This window comes from Scyliorhinus torazame, chromosome 21 (genome assembly GCF_047496885.1).
Source record: "Scyliorhinus torazame isolate Kashiwa2021f chromosome 21, sScyTor2.1, whole genome shotgun sequence".
NCBI lineage: Eukaryota > Metazoa > Chordata > Chondrichthyes > Carcharhiniformes > Scyliorhinidae > Scyliorhinus > Scyliorhinus torazame.
This window is the reverse complement of record NC_092727.1, coordinates 113,383,823-113,396,489: the sequence shown is the minus strand read 5'-3', so window position 1 is coordinate 113,396,489 and position 12,667 is coordinate 113,383,823. Positions and strand designations below refer to the sequence as shown.

At 47.8% G+C, this 12,667-nt stretch overlaps 1 protein-coding gene across 1 annotated transcript in view; it reads left to right on the top strand.

Annotated features, from left to right (window-relative positions):
• Positions 1-12,667, top strand: part of wnk4a (WNK lysine deficient protein kinase 4a) — a 94,075-nt gene that overhangs the window by 43,765 nt on the left and 37,643 nt on the right. The window lies entirely within an intron of this gene.

Here is a 12,667-nt window from a genome sequence, read left to right as displayed (position 1 = left end):
TTTATCTGTAGGCTTTGCATGAATGTGAAACTTAGTCAGTGTTTTAGAAATCGGTTCCAACTAAAATAAATATAGCCTTGAATCATTTATAAATGGTCCTCCCACTATTTTGTTTTTTGGCAAAATTAGGATGCTTAATCATTACTAGTGAATAAGATATTCTATTAATTGGGCCTTCCGCTAACAAGATGTTTGCACAAGAATGTATTGTCTCTTTTAAGTGCTCATTCCATGTCCCAATACTGCTAACAACGGTTAGTCTTAAACTGGGATTTTCCAGTTATGCCAGCAGTGGGAATTGGCAGGGGCAGGACAGGGAAAATTTGGAAAGTAGCCAAAAGCCCGAAAATGCCGTCCTTAGTCTTCCCTCACATAACAGGATCAACATCTGGCAGCAGATATGAAAGCTAGGTTCCTCTTCATGAGTTATTTGCCTGAAGGCAGGTCTGACCCACAACAGAAAGGTTCCTACCATGGGTAGGACAGGGAGGCAGATCCAGAATCCATCCAGCCAGAACTGCGATTGAACCCAGTGCTGCAGGCATCGATCTGATACTCACCAGCCACCCAGCCAACCAGCTCCCCAAGAAGTCTGTGTTGGTGTGGCAACGTACATTTTTACATGCATGTGGTAGCCTAGAGCTATGGATAGTCATGGTAGGGGCTTCAACTTTCTTACCATCAAATGGCTGATCAGGAATCTCTCTTGTCTTACTACCTGCCATTGGTGTGTGTTGGAAGGATTTATAAATTGCTCCTCACCGTGTATGGTCGCGTTCTGAATGCACTTTCCTTGGCCAGCCAATCCTGGGGTGGGATTTGAACCTGGAGCTCTGGGCTGAGAGGCAGTGCCGCTACACACTCCGCCACAAGACCTCCAAAGCTGGTGTTCAGGCCGGAAAGTGGAGCTGAGTCCACAAAAGATCAGCCATGATCTCATTGAATGGCGGAGCAGGCTCGAGGGGCCAGATGGCCTACTCCTGCTCCTAGTTCTTATTAAAGCTAGATTATGCAACCTTCCTTTATTTATGATTTCATGTCGCATTTCATGTCATGGATTCATGTCGCATGACATTCATCCCCCACCATCTGGCCTGCAAATTCCTACCAACTGTCCTGGCTTGACACAATTCACACCTCTTTAACCTGGGGTTACCCCATCTCTGGATCTGTAAAGGTTTAATCACCTGCTAATGCTCGTATACCAAGCATTGTCTGGCATCTTTGAATCTGTCTATAAATATATATATATATATATATGGTTCTGGAACATACCTCTTCATACACCTGAGGAAGGAGCAGCGCTCTGAAAGCTAGTGACATCGAAACAAACCTGTTGGACTTTAACCTGGTGTTGTAAGACTTCTTACTGTGCTCACCCCAGTCCAACGCCGGCATCTCCACATCATTTATTTATGATAGCATTTCAGAAATTCAGAAAAATAACCTTCACCCTATCAGTTTTAGTACCTTCAACATAATTCAACAAGGCTTGTTAGGCAGCACCTTCTAAACCCATGACCATCCAGAAGTACAAGGGCAGCAGACAAATAGGAACATCACCATCTGGAAGTTCCCCTTGGAAATATACCGCCATCACTGAGTTTGAATCCTGGAATTCCCTCCTGAACAGCCCTGTGGGTGTACCCACACCTCATGGACTGCAGTGATTTAAGAAGGCAGCTCACCACCACCTCCTTCTTGAGGGCAATTAGGGAATATACAATAAATGCTGGCCCAGCCTGAACATTAGCATCCTATAAATGAACTTTAAAAAATGCTTGCCTCTACGTTTTGTTAATATGCTTATGTTAATAAGTCTTAAGTCAGCTCTACAAGTGGATGATCCTCAGTCTATCAGCTAGAATAGAAAGCTTTCAAGCCCAATTAACCGATTACACCCATGGTGTGTTTAGCTGTATTGCAGCTGGAAAATATTAAATTCTCATTGGCAGGACGCAGGCATGAATCCCGGCGCGAATCTGATGTGAAAGTGATTGAGGAAATTATAAACCGTCTCTGCACTGGGTTTCCATCCAAAACAAAACTTGCGCATTGAGACCATTCCCAAACAACCGAATGGTGCAGGTTGAATCAAAGCATTGGTCAGAATTAGTGTCAGCGGTTTACGGAGCTATTTTGGAAGAGGAGAAGGCACCACTGGAAGGGATCAAATCAAAGTGGGAGGAAGAGCTGGGAGAGGGTATGGAGGAGGGGTTCTGGTGTGAGGTGCTCCGGAGAGTGAACGCCTCCTCCTCATGCGCGAGGTTGGGGCTGATACAGCTGAAGGTGGTATACAGAGCACACCTCACGAGGGCGAGGATGAGCCGATTATTTGAAGGAGTAGAAGATGTGTGTGAGCGCTATGGGGGGGGGGGGGTTCCCGCATATCACGTTCGTATGTTTTGGTCCTGTCCAAAGCTAGAGGATTACTGGAAGGAGGTTTTTAGGGTCATCTCTAAAGTGGTGCACGTGAAACTGGACCCGGGCCCACGGGGGTCCATATTCGGGGTGTCGGACCAGCCAAGGTTGGAAACGGGCACGGAGGCAGATGTTGTAGCCTTCGCCTCGTTGATCGCCCAAAGGCAGATCCTGATTGGATGGAGAGCAACCTTTCCACCCTGTGCCCTGGCGTGGTGGGGGGACCTGTTGGAATTCTTGACTCTTGAGAAGGTTAAGTTTGAACTGAGGGGAAGGTTGGAGGGGTTCTACAATTCATGGGCATTATTCATTATGCACTTTCAAGAACTGGATAACATCGAACATTAGTTGGAGGGGGTGTTGGGAGGGTTGGAGGGAGGGGCTGTGTGTGTGTTAATGGTGACTGTGGGTGATTCCTGATTCCTTTTTGGCAGTTGTTTATGTGAACATGCGGGCTAATGTTTGGGTTTGGTGGGAGGATGGGATCGTTGTTATTGATATGGGGATTGACATATTCGTTACTGATTATTGTTCATTGTTGGTGGGTGTAAATCTGGGAGAAAATGTGAAAAAGGAGTAGAATCAAAATATTTATTTTTTAAAAAGTATTGGTCGGAATGAAAATGGTAGCATTGGAAATGAGGAACTTATGAAGGTAAGTCACTGTCAGATCATTAACCCAAAATCAGATACAGGATGTCATGTTATATAACAATAAACATGATTTCAGATTGATGAACAATAAAACTGAATTTTATTACTTTTTTTTCAAACATACTCGAACACAAGCTCTGAGGGTCCATTGGATCCATTCTTATTTTGAGGCGGTTGTTCGATAGGCGGGTCACATTCTGCTTTATCAATCGCTTTCCTTTGATTCAAAAGAAATGAGTGGCATTTATATAGATAGAGCTTAGAACTTGGGGAAGACTCCAACTGTATGATTTGTTCAGGTTATTTTCCTATGAAGTGGATTATGCTAATCTGATTTTGATGTGCAAACAAATCATTAAAGATTAAATGTTCTATTCGAGAGGAATGGGACTTTTACCTTTTACAATATCAAGATTGACAAGGCTGTCAATCGGTTTTGCATTTGTAAATGATTGTTTGGGATGACAAATGTCAAGGGCTTGCTTTGAAGCTTACACGATGAGTAATTGCTATCTATGCAACCATGGGAGTCCTAATCATTCTGTTCACCCAATAGGGGGGTCACCAGATACCGATTAGGATGTGGAATCCTGGTCCATCTCCATTTTGTCAGCTCGGGGACTGCAGTAATGTAATACACACACACACTGATTGGCCAACTCAACATTGACTGGGGATTGCACCTGAAACCATCCTAGGCTGGAGACTCCGCCTCGCGATACCAGAAACCCGAATCACGATCGGGCTGAGAATCGGGCGTCTGGTACAAATCGAGGTTCGCGCTTGGAGCCGATTTGGGCACCATGCTCTGGCCCCTCCCTGGCAGCGAAAATTAGGTTTGCGCCCCGCGTTGGCGGGGACATGCAAAACTGGCCTTTGCATTTAAATGCGATTAGTGACTTGGAAAGTTCATGCTCCGCCCTTCCGCGATTCTCCACCCCACTCAGGCGGAAGTATTGTGGGTGCGAATTACTACAAGTATTTACAAATGGTGACTGGACTGCATGGCTGCAGGGAGGAGCAGGAGGCTAAAAAACGTTGAAAAACTGTTGGAACTGTATAGGATGTATAATCATCTGGAAATGAATAATTTGGTTAGAGATAGTCAACACGGTTTTGTGAAGAGTAGGTCGTGCCTCACAAACCTTATTGAGTTCGTTGAGAAGGTGACTAAACAGGTGGATGAGGGTAAAGCAGTTGATGTGGTGTATATGGATTTCAGTAAAGCGTTTGATAAGGTTCCCCACGGTAGGCTACTGCAGAAAATATGGAGGCATGGGTTCAGGGTGATTTAGCAGTTTGGATAAGAAATTGGCTAGCTGGAAGAAGACAAAGGGTGGTGGTAGATGGAAAATGTTCAGACTGGAGTCCAGTTACTAGTGGTGTACCACAAGGATCTGTTTTGGGGCCACTGCTGTTTGTCATTTTTATAAATGACCTGGAGGAGGGCATAGAAGGATGGGTGAGTAAACCTGCAGATGACACTAAAGTCGGTGGAGTTGTGGACAGTGCGGAAGGATGTTACAAGTTACAGAGGGACATAGATAAGCTGCAGCGCTGGGCTGAGAGGTGGCAAATGGAGTTTAATGCAGAAAAGTGTGAAGTGATTCATTTTGGAAGGAATAACAGGAGTGCTGGAAGCAAACAGTGTATCTGAGTTTGGGTAAGGCTGAGTTTGGGTAAGAGGTGAGTGAGGGCTGTGTTTTTTTTTTTGGGTGTTTGGGGTTGAGTTTCCCAAAACAAAAAAAAAACAATTGATTAAGTAAATTAATTAACTGGTTAAGGGAATTTGGTGCTCATCTCAAGGAGGTGCAGAGAAGCAGACCTGTGAGGGAGTCTCGGGAGCAATTACATCACAGCCAGCAGGTAAGTGGTTGGCTTGTGACTGGTAAGTGATTTTTTTATCTTTTCTCTCTTTGACTTTCTCTTAGCTGTGTAGTGTAGTTCAAATTTAACTTCAGGTTTAAGTCATGGCAGAAGAGCTCAGACCCGTGTCATGCTCCTCTTGTGAGATGTGGCAATTCAGGGACCCTTCTGGTGTCCCTGACTCCTTCATCTGCAAGAAGTGTGTCCAACTGCAGCTCCTGTTAGACCGCTTGATGGCTCTGGAGCTGCGGATGGACTCACTTTGGAGCATCCGCGATGCTGAGGAAGTTGTGGATAGCACATTCAGTGAGCTGGTCACACCGCAGATTAAAATTACTGAGGCAGATAGGGAATGGGTAACCAACAGACAGAGGAAGAGTAGGAAGGCAGTGCAGGGATCCCCTGCGGTCATCTCCCTCCAAAACAGATTTACCGTTTTGGAAACTGTTGGGGGAGATGGCTCACCAGGGGAAGGTGGCAGCAGCCAGGTTCATGGCACCGTGGCTGGCTCTGCTGCACAGAAGGGCGGGAAAAAGAGTGGCAGAGCTATAGTGATAGGGGATTCAATTGTAAGGGGAATAGACAGGTGTTTCTGCGGACGCAAACGAGAATCCAGGTTGGTATGTTGCCTCCCTGGTGCAAGGGTCAAGGATGTCACGGAGCGGCTGCAGGGCATTCTGGAGGGGGAGGGTGAACAGCCAGCTGTCGTGGTGCATATAGGCACCAACGATATAGGTAAAAAACGGGATGAGGTCCTACAAGCTGAATTTAGGGAGTTAGGAGTTAAACTAAAAAGTCGGACCTCAAAGGTAGTAATCTCAGGATTGCTACCAGTGCCACGTGATAGTCAGAGTAGGAATGACAGGATAGCTAGGATGAATACGTGGCTTGAGAGATGGAGCAAGAGGGAGGGTTTCAAATTCCTGGGACATTGGGACCGGTTCTGGGGGAGGTGGGACCTGTACAAATTGGACGGTCTGCATCTGGGTGGGACCGGAACCAATGTTCTCGGGGGGGGGGGGTGTTTGCTAGTGCAGTTGGGGAGGGTTTAAACTAATGTGGCAGGGGGATGGGAACCGATGTAGGAAGTCAGTGGGGACGGAAACAAAAGGCAGGAAGGGAGAGTGTGTAAAGCATAACCAGAGAAAGCAGGGCAGAGAGCAAGGAAAGTCTACATTAAACTGCATTTATTTCAATGCAAGGGGCCTGACGGACAAAGCGGATGAACTCAGGGCATGGATGGGCACATGGGACTGGGATATTATAGCTATGACTGAAACATGGCTAAGGGAGGGGCAGGACTGGCAGCTCAATGTTCCGGGGTACAGATGCTATAGAAAGGATAGAACAGGAGGTAAGAGAGGAGGGGGAGTGGCGTTTTTGATTAGGGAGAACATCACGGCAGTACTTAGAGGGGATATATCCGAGGGTTCGCCCACTGAGTCTATATGGATGGAACTGAAAAATAAGAAGGGAGAGATCACCTTGATAGGACTGTACTACAGGCCCCCAAATAGTCAGCGGGAAATTGAGGAGCAAATATGTAAGGAGATTACAGATAGCTGCAAGAATAATAGGGTGGTAATAGTAGGGGACTTTAACTTTCCCAACATTGACTGGACAGCCATAGCAATAGGGGCTTGGATGGAGGGAAATTTGTTGAGTGTATTCAGGAGGAATTTCTCATTCAATATGTGGATGGACCGACTAGAGAGGGGCAAAACTTGACCTCGTCTTGGGAAATAAGGAAGGGCAAGTGACAGAAGTGTTAGTGAGGAATCACTTTGGGACAAGTGACCATAACTCCATTAGTTTTAAGATAGCTATGGAGAATGATAGGTCTGGCCCAAGAGTTAAAATTCTTAATTGGGGCAAGGCCAATTTTGATGGTATCAGACAGGAACCTTCAGAGGTAGATTGGGGGAGACTGTTGGCAGGCAAAGGGACGGCTGGTAAATGGGAGGCTTTTAAAAATGTGTTAACCAGGGTTCAGGATAAGCACATTCCCTTTAGAGTGAAGGGCAAGGCTGGTAGAAGTCGGGAACCCTGGGTGACTCGAGATATTGAGACTCTGGTCAAAAAAAAGAAGGAGGCATATGACGTACATAAACAACTGGGATCAAGTGGATCCCTTGAAGAGTATAGAGATTGTCGAAATAGAGTTAAGAGGGAAATCAGGAGGGCAAAAAGGGGACATGAAATTGCTTTGGCAAATAATGCAAAGGAGAATCCAAAGAGCTTCTACAGATACATAAAGGGAAAAAGAGTAACTAGGGACAGAGTAGGGCCTCTTAAGGGTCAACAAGGACATCTATGTGCAGAGCCACAAGAGTTGGGTGAGATCCTGAATGAATATTTCTCATCGGTATTCACGGTGGAGAAAGGCATGGATGTTAGGAAACTAAGGGAAATAAATAGTGATGTCTTGAGAAGTGTGCATATTACAGAGGAGGAGGTGCTGGAAGTCTTAAAGCGCATCAAGGTAGATAAATCCCCGGGACCTGATGAAATGTATCCCAGGATGTTGAGGGAGGCTAGGGAGGAAATTGCGGGTCCCCTAACAGAGATATTTGAATCATCGGCAGCCACAGGTGAGGTGCCTGAAGATTGGAGAGTGGCGAATGTTGTGCCCTTGTTTAAGAAGGGCAGCAGGGAAAAGCCTGGGAACTACAGACCGGTGAGCCTAACGTCTGTAGTAGGTAAGTTGCTGGAAGGTATTCTGAGAGACAGGATCTACAAGCATTTAGAGAGGCAAGGACTGATTTGGGGCAGTCAGCATGGCTTTGTGTGTGGAAAATCATGTCTCACAAATTTGATTGAGTTTTTTGAGGGGGTGACCAAGAAGGTAGATGAGGGCAGTGCAGTAGACGTTGTCTACATGGACTTTAGCAAAGCCTTTGACAAGGTACCGCATGGTAGGTTGTTGCAGAAGGTTAAAGCTCACGGGATCCAGGGTGAGGTTGCCAATTGGATTCAAAATTGGCTGGACGACAGAAGACAGAGGGTGGTTGTAGAGGGTTGTTTTTCAAACTGGAGGCCTGTGACCAGTGGTGTGCCTCAGGGATCGGTGCTGGGTCCACTGTTATTTGTGATTTATATTAATGATTTGGATGAGAATTTAGGAGGCATGGTTAGTAAGTTTGCAGATGACACCAAGATTGGTGGCACAGTGGATAGTGAAGAAGGTTATCTAGGATTGCAACAGGATCTTGATCAATTAGGCCAGTGGGCCGACGAATGGCAGACGGAGTTTAATTTAGATAAATGTGAGGTGATGCATTTTGGCAGATCGAATCAGGCCAGGACCTACTCAGTTAAAGGTATGGCGTTGGGGAGAGTTATAGAACAAAGAGATCTAGGAGTACAGGTTCATAGCTCCTTGAAGGTGGAGTCGCAGATGGACAGGGTGGTGAAGAAGGCATTCAGCATGCTTGGTTTCATTGGTCAGAACATTGAATACAGGAGTTGGGACGTCTTGTTGAAGTTGTACAAGACATTGGTACGGCCACACTTGGAATACTGTGTGCAGTTCTGGTCACCCTATTATAGAAAGGATATTATTAAACTTGAAAGAGTGCAGAAAAGATTTACTAGGATGTTACCGGGACTTGATGGTTTGAGTTATAAGGAGAGGCTGGATAGACTGGGACTTTTTTCCCTGGAGCGTAGGAGGCTTAGGGGTGATCTTATAGAGGTCTATAAAATAATGAGGGGCATAGATAAGGTAGATAGTCAACATCTTTTCCCAAAGGTAGGGGAGTCTAAAACTAGAGGGCATAGGTTTAAGGTGAGAGGGGAGAGATTCAGAAGGGCCCAGAGGGGCAATTTCTTCACTCAGAGGGTAGTGAGTGTCTGGAATGTGCTGCCAGAGGTAGTAGTAGAGGCGGGTACAATTGTGTCTTTTAAAAAGCATTTAGATAGTTACATGGGTAAGATGGGTATAGAGGGTTATGGGCCAAGTGCGGGCAACTGGGACTAGCTTAATGGTAAAAACTGGGCGGCATGGACTGGTTGGGCCGAAGGGCCTGTTTCCATGCTGTAAACTTCTATGATTCTATGCTTCTAACAGGAAGACAGAGTACTGGGCTAATGGTAAGATTCTTGGCAGTGTGGATGAGCAGAGAGATCTCGGTGTCCATGTACATAGATCCCTGAAAGTTGCCACCCCGGTTGAGAGGGTTGTTAAGAAGGCGTACGGTGTGTTAACTTTTATTGGTAGAGGGATTGAGTTTCGGAGCCATGAGGTCGTGTTGCAGCTGTACAAAACTCTGGTGCGGCCACATTTGGAGCATTGCGTGCAATTCTGGTCGCCGCATTATAGGAAGGATGTGGAAGCATTGGAAAGGGTGCAGAGGAGATTTACCAGAATGTTGCCTGGTGTGGAGGGAAGATCTTATGAGGGAAGGCTGAGGGACTTGAGGCTGTTTTCGTTAGAGAGAAGAAGGTTAAGAGGTGACTTAATTGAGGCATACAAGATGATCAGAACATTAGATAGGGTGGACAGTGAGAGCCTTTTTCCTCGGATGGTGATGTCTAGCACGAGGGGACATAACTTTAAATTGAGGAGAGATAGATATAGGACAGATGTCAGAGGTAGGTTCTTTAATCAGAGAGTAGTAAGGGCGTGGAATGCCCTGCCTGCAACAGTAGTGGACTCACCAACACTAAGGGTATTCAAATGGTCATTGGATAGACATATGGACGATAAGGGAATAGTGTAGATGGGCTTTAGAGTGGTTTCACAGGTCGGCGCAACATCGAGGGTCGAAGGGCCTGTACTGCGTTGTAATATTCTATGTACTGCGCTGTAATGTTCTATATTCTATGTGGACATGGTTCGCTGGTCCGCCCGCACATTTTACACACCTGTCTTCCACCCCAAAGAATCTACTCATCTGGGCCACTGTCATATGGGCCCGGTGTACTACCTTGAATTGGATCAAGCTGAGCCTTGCGCATCTGGCGGTCGCGTTGACTCTGCTCAAAGCGTCTGCCCACAAGCCGACCTCCATCTCTCCCCCAAGCTCCTTCACCCACTTACGCTTCAGCTCCTCGGTCTGCGTCTCCTCCGCCCCCATTTGTTCTTTGTAGATGTCCGAGACACTCCCCTCTCTGACCCATGCCCTAGACACTACCCTATCCTGGATCCCCCTTAGTGGCAGGAGTGGGAAGGATGATACCTGCCTGCGCAGAAAGTCCCGCACCTGTAAATATCTGAAGTCGTTCCTTCTTGCCAACCCAAACTTCTCCTCCAGCGCCTTCAAGCTAGGGAAGCTCCCTTCCAGGAACAGGTCCTCCATCCTCTCAATTCCCGCCCTTCGCCATACTCGAAACCCCCCATCCAGGCTCCCTGGGGCAAACTGGTGGTTGTCACATATTGGGGACCAGACCGATGCTCCCACTGCTCCAATGTACCTCCTCCACTGACCCCAGATCCTCAACGCCGCCACCACCACAGGACTGGTAGAATATCTCGCCGGCGAGAACGGCAGAGGTGCCGTTATCAACGCCCCCAAGCTGGTGCCTCTACATGAAGCTGCCTCCATCCGCTCCCAAACCGATCCCGCCCCCACCACCCACTTCCTTATCATAGTAATATTGGCCGCCCAGTAGTAATTACTGACGTTTGGCAGGGCAAGCCCCCCCCCCCACACCCCCCCCCCCCCCCTCCTCCTCCCCTGATTCCTCTCGAGCATCGCCTTCTTCACCCGCGGGGACTTACCTGCCCAGACAAAGCCCAAAATGATTTTGTTAATCCTCTTAAAAAAGGACTGCGGGATGAAAATTGGGAGGCATTGGAATACAAATAAAAATCTCGGTAGGACCGTCATCTTAACCTTCCGCACCCTCCCAGCCAGCAACAGCGGTAGCGCATCCCATCTCCGGAACCCGCCCCTCATCTGCTCGACCAACCGGAACAAGTTCAACTTATGTAACCGGCCCCAGTCGCGCACCACCACCTAGGTACCTAAAACTGTCCCCCACTAACCTAAACAGTAGCTCCCCCAGCCGACCCTCCTGACCTCTTGCCTGGACTACAAACATCTCGCTCTTTGGCATATTCAGTTTATATCCCGAAAACTGGCCAGATTCCCCCAAAGTCACCATGATCTCACCCATCCCTGCCCCTGGATCTGCTACATATAAGAGCAGGTCATCCGCGTACAGCGAGACCCTATGTCGTATCCCCCCCCCCCCCCTAACCAGCCCCTTCCAACCCCTTGAAGCTCTCGGAGCAATTGCCAGCGGCTCTATAGCTAATGCAAACAGCAGTGGGGAGAGGGGGCATCCCTGTCCTGTCTCCCGATGCAGTCTAAAATAGTCCGAGGTCATCCTATTCGTCCTCACACTAGCCTCCAGGGCCTGGTACAACAACCTAACCCAGTCGATAAAGCCCCTACCGAACCCAAACCATCCCTACCGAACCCAAACCATCCCAACACCTCCCATAGATAGTCCCACTCCACCCGGTCGAACGCCTTCTCTGCAACCATGGCCACAACTACCTCAACCTCCCTACTCTCCGGGGCATCATAATCACGTTGAGCAGCCTTCTTATATTGGCCACCGACTGCCTGCCCTTGACAAACCCAGTTTGATCCTCCATAATCACATCCGGCACATATTCTTCAATCCTAGAGGCCAAAACTTTGGCCAGCAACTTGGCGTCCACATTAAGCAGTGAAATCGGCCCATAAGACCCACATAGCTCCGGGTTCTTGTCCTGCTTGAGTATTAACAAAATCGTGGCCTGTGACATCGTCGGGGGCAGCACCCCTCTGTCCCTTGCCTCATTGAAAATCTTGACGAGCAACGGCCCTAATATCCCCGAGAATTTCTTGTAGAATTCCACCGGGTACCCGTCCGGCCCCGGGGCTTTACCCGACTGCATTGCCTTCAAGCCCTCAGCTATTTCTTCGGTCCTGATCGGAGCCCCCAGCCCGTCCACCAGTTCTCTGCCCACCCTTGGGAAGGTCAGACCGTCCAAAAAGCGTCTCATCCCCTCGGGTGTTCCGAGCGATAGAGTCTGCTGTAAAAGTCCCTGAACACCCTGTTTGGCCCAGCCGAGTCCCCTCCCAGATTCCCATCCCCATCAACCACCTTTTCTATTTCCCTGGCCGCCTCCCTCTTCCTAAGCTGCTGTGCCAGCATTCTGCTGGCCTTCTCCCCATGTTCATAAAACGCCCCCCTCGCCTTTCTAAGCTGCTCCACTGCCTTGCCTGTGGCCAACACCCGGAACTCAGCCTGCAGCCTCCGACGTTCCCTTAACAGTTCCACCCCCGGGGTCGCCGCATACCTCCTATCTGTAAGATCTCCTTGATCAGTCGGTTCGCCTCTGCCCTATCCGTCCTGTCCCTATGAGCCCGGATCGAAATCAGCTCCCCTCTCACCACTGCTTTCAGCGCCTCCCAGACCACCGCTACTGAGACTTCCCCCGTGTCGTTGACCTGCAGGTAGTCCTGCGTGCACTTCCTTGAAAATCTCAATTATTTATGCACATATATTAGCTATTTTTTGAAGACCGGATAGATGAGCAGTATCATTCTTTTATTATTACACATCAGATCCAATCAATGTAGAGATATTTCACTTTGTACTCAAAGAGAAGTATTGGTGCAGTGAACAAGGGACATGAGATCACACAATTAAATTGTGTTTTGGGAATAGCCGCCAAGGGCACACTGATACCATGGCATCAAATGTGTAAATGCAAAATTAGTTTCTC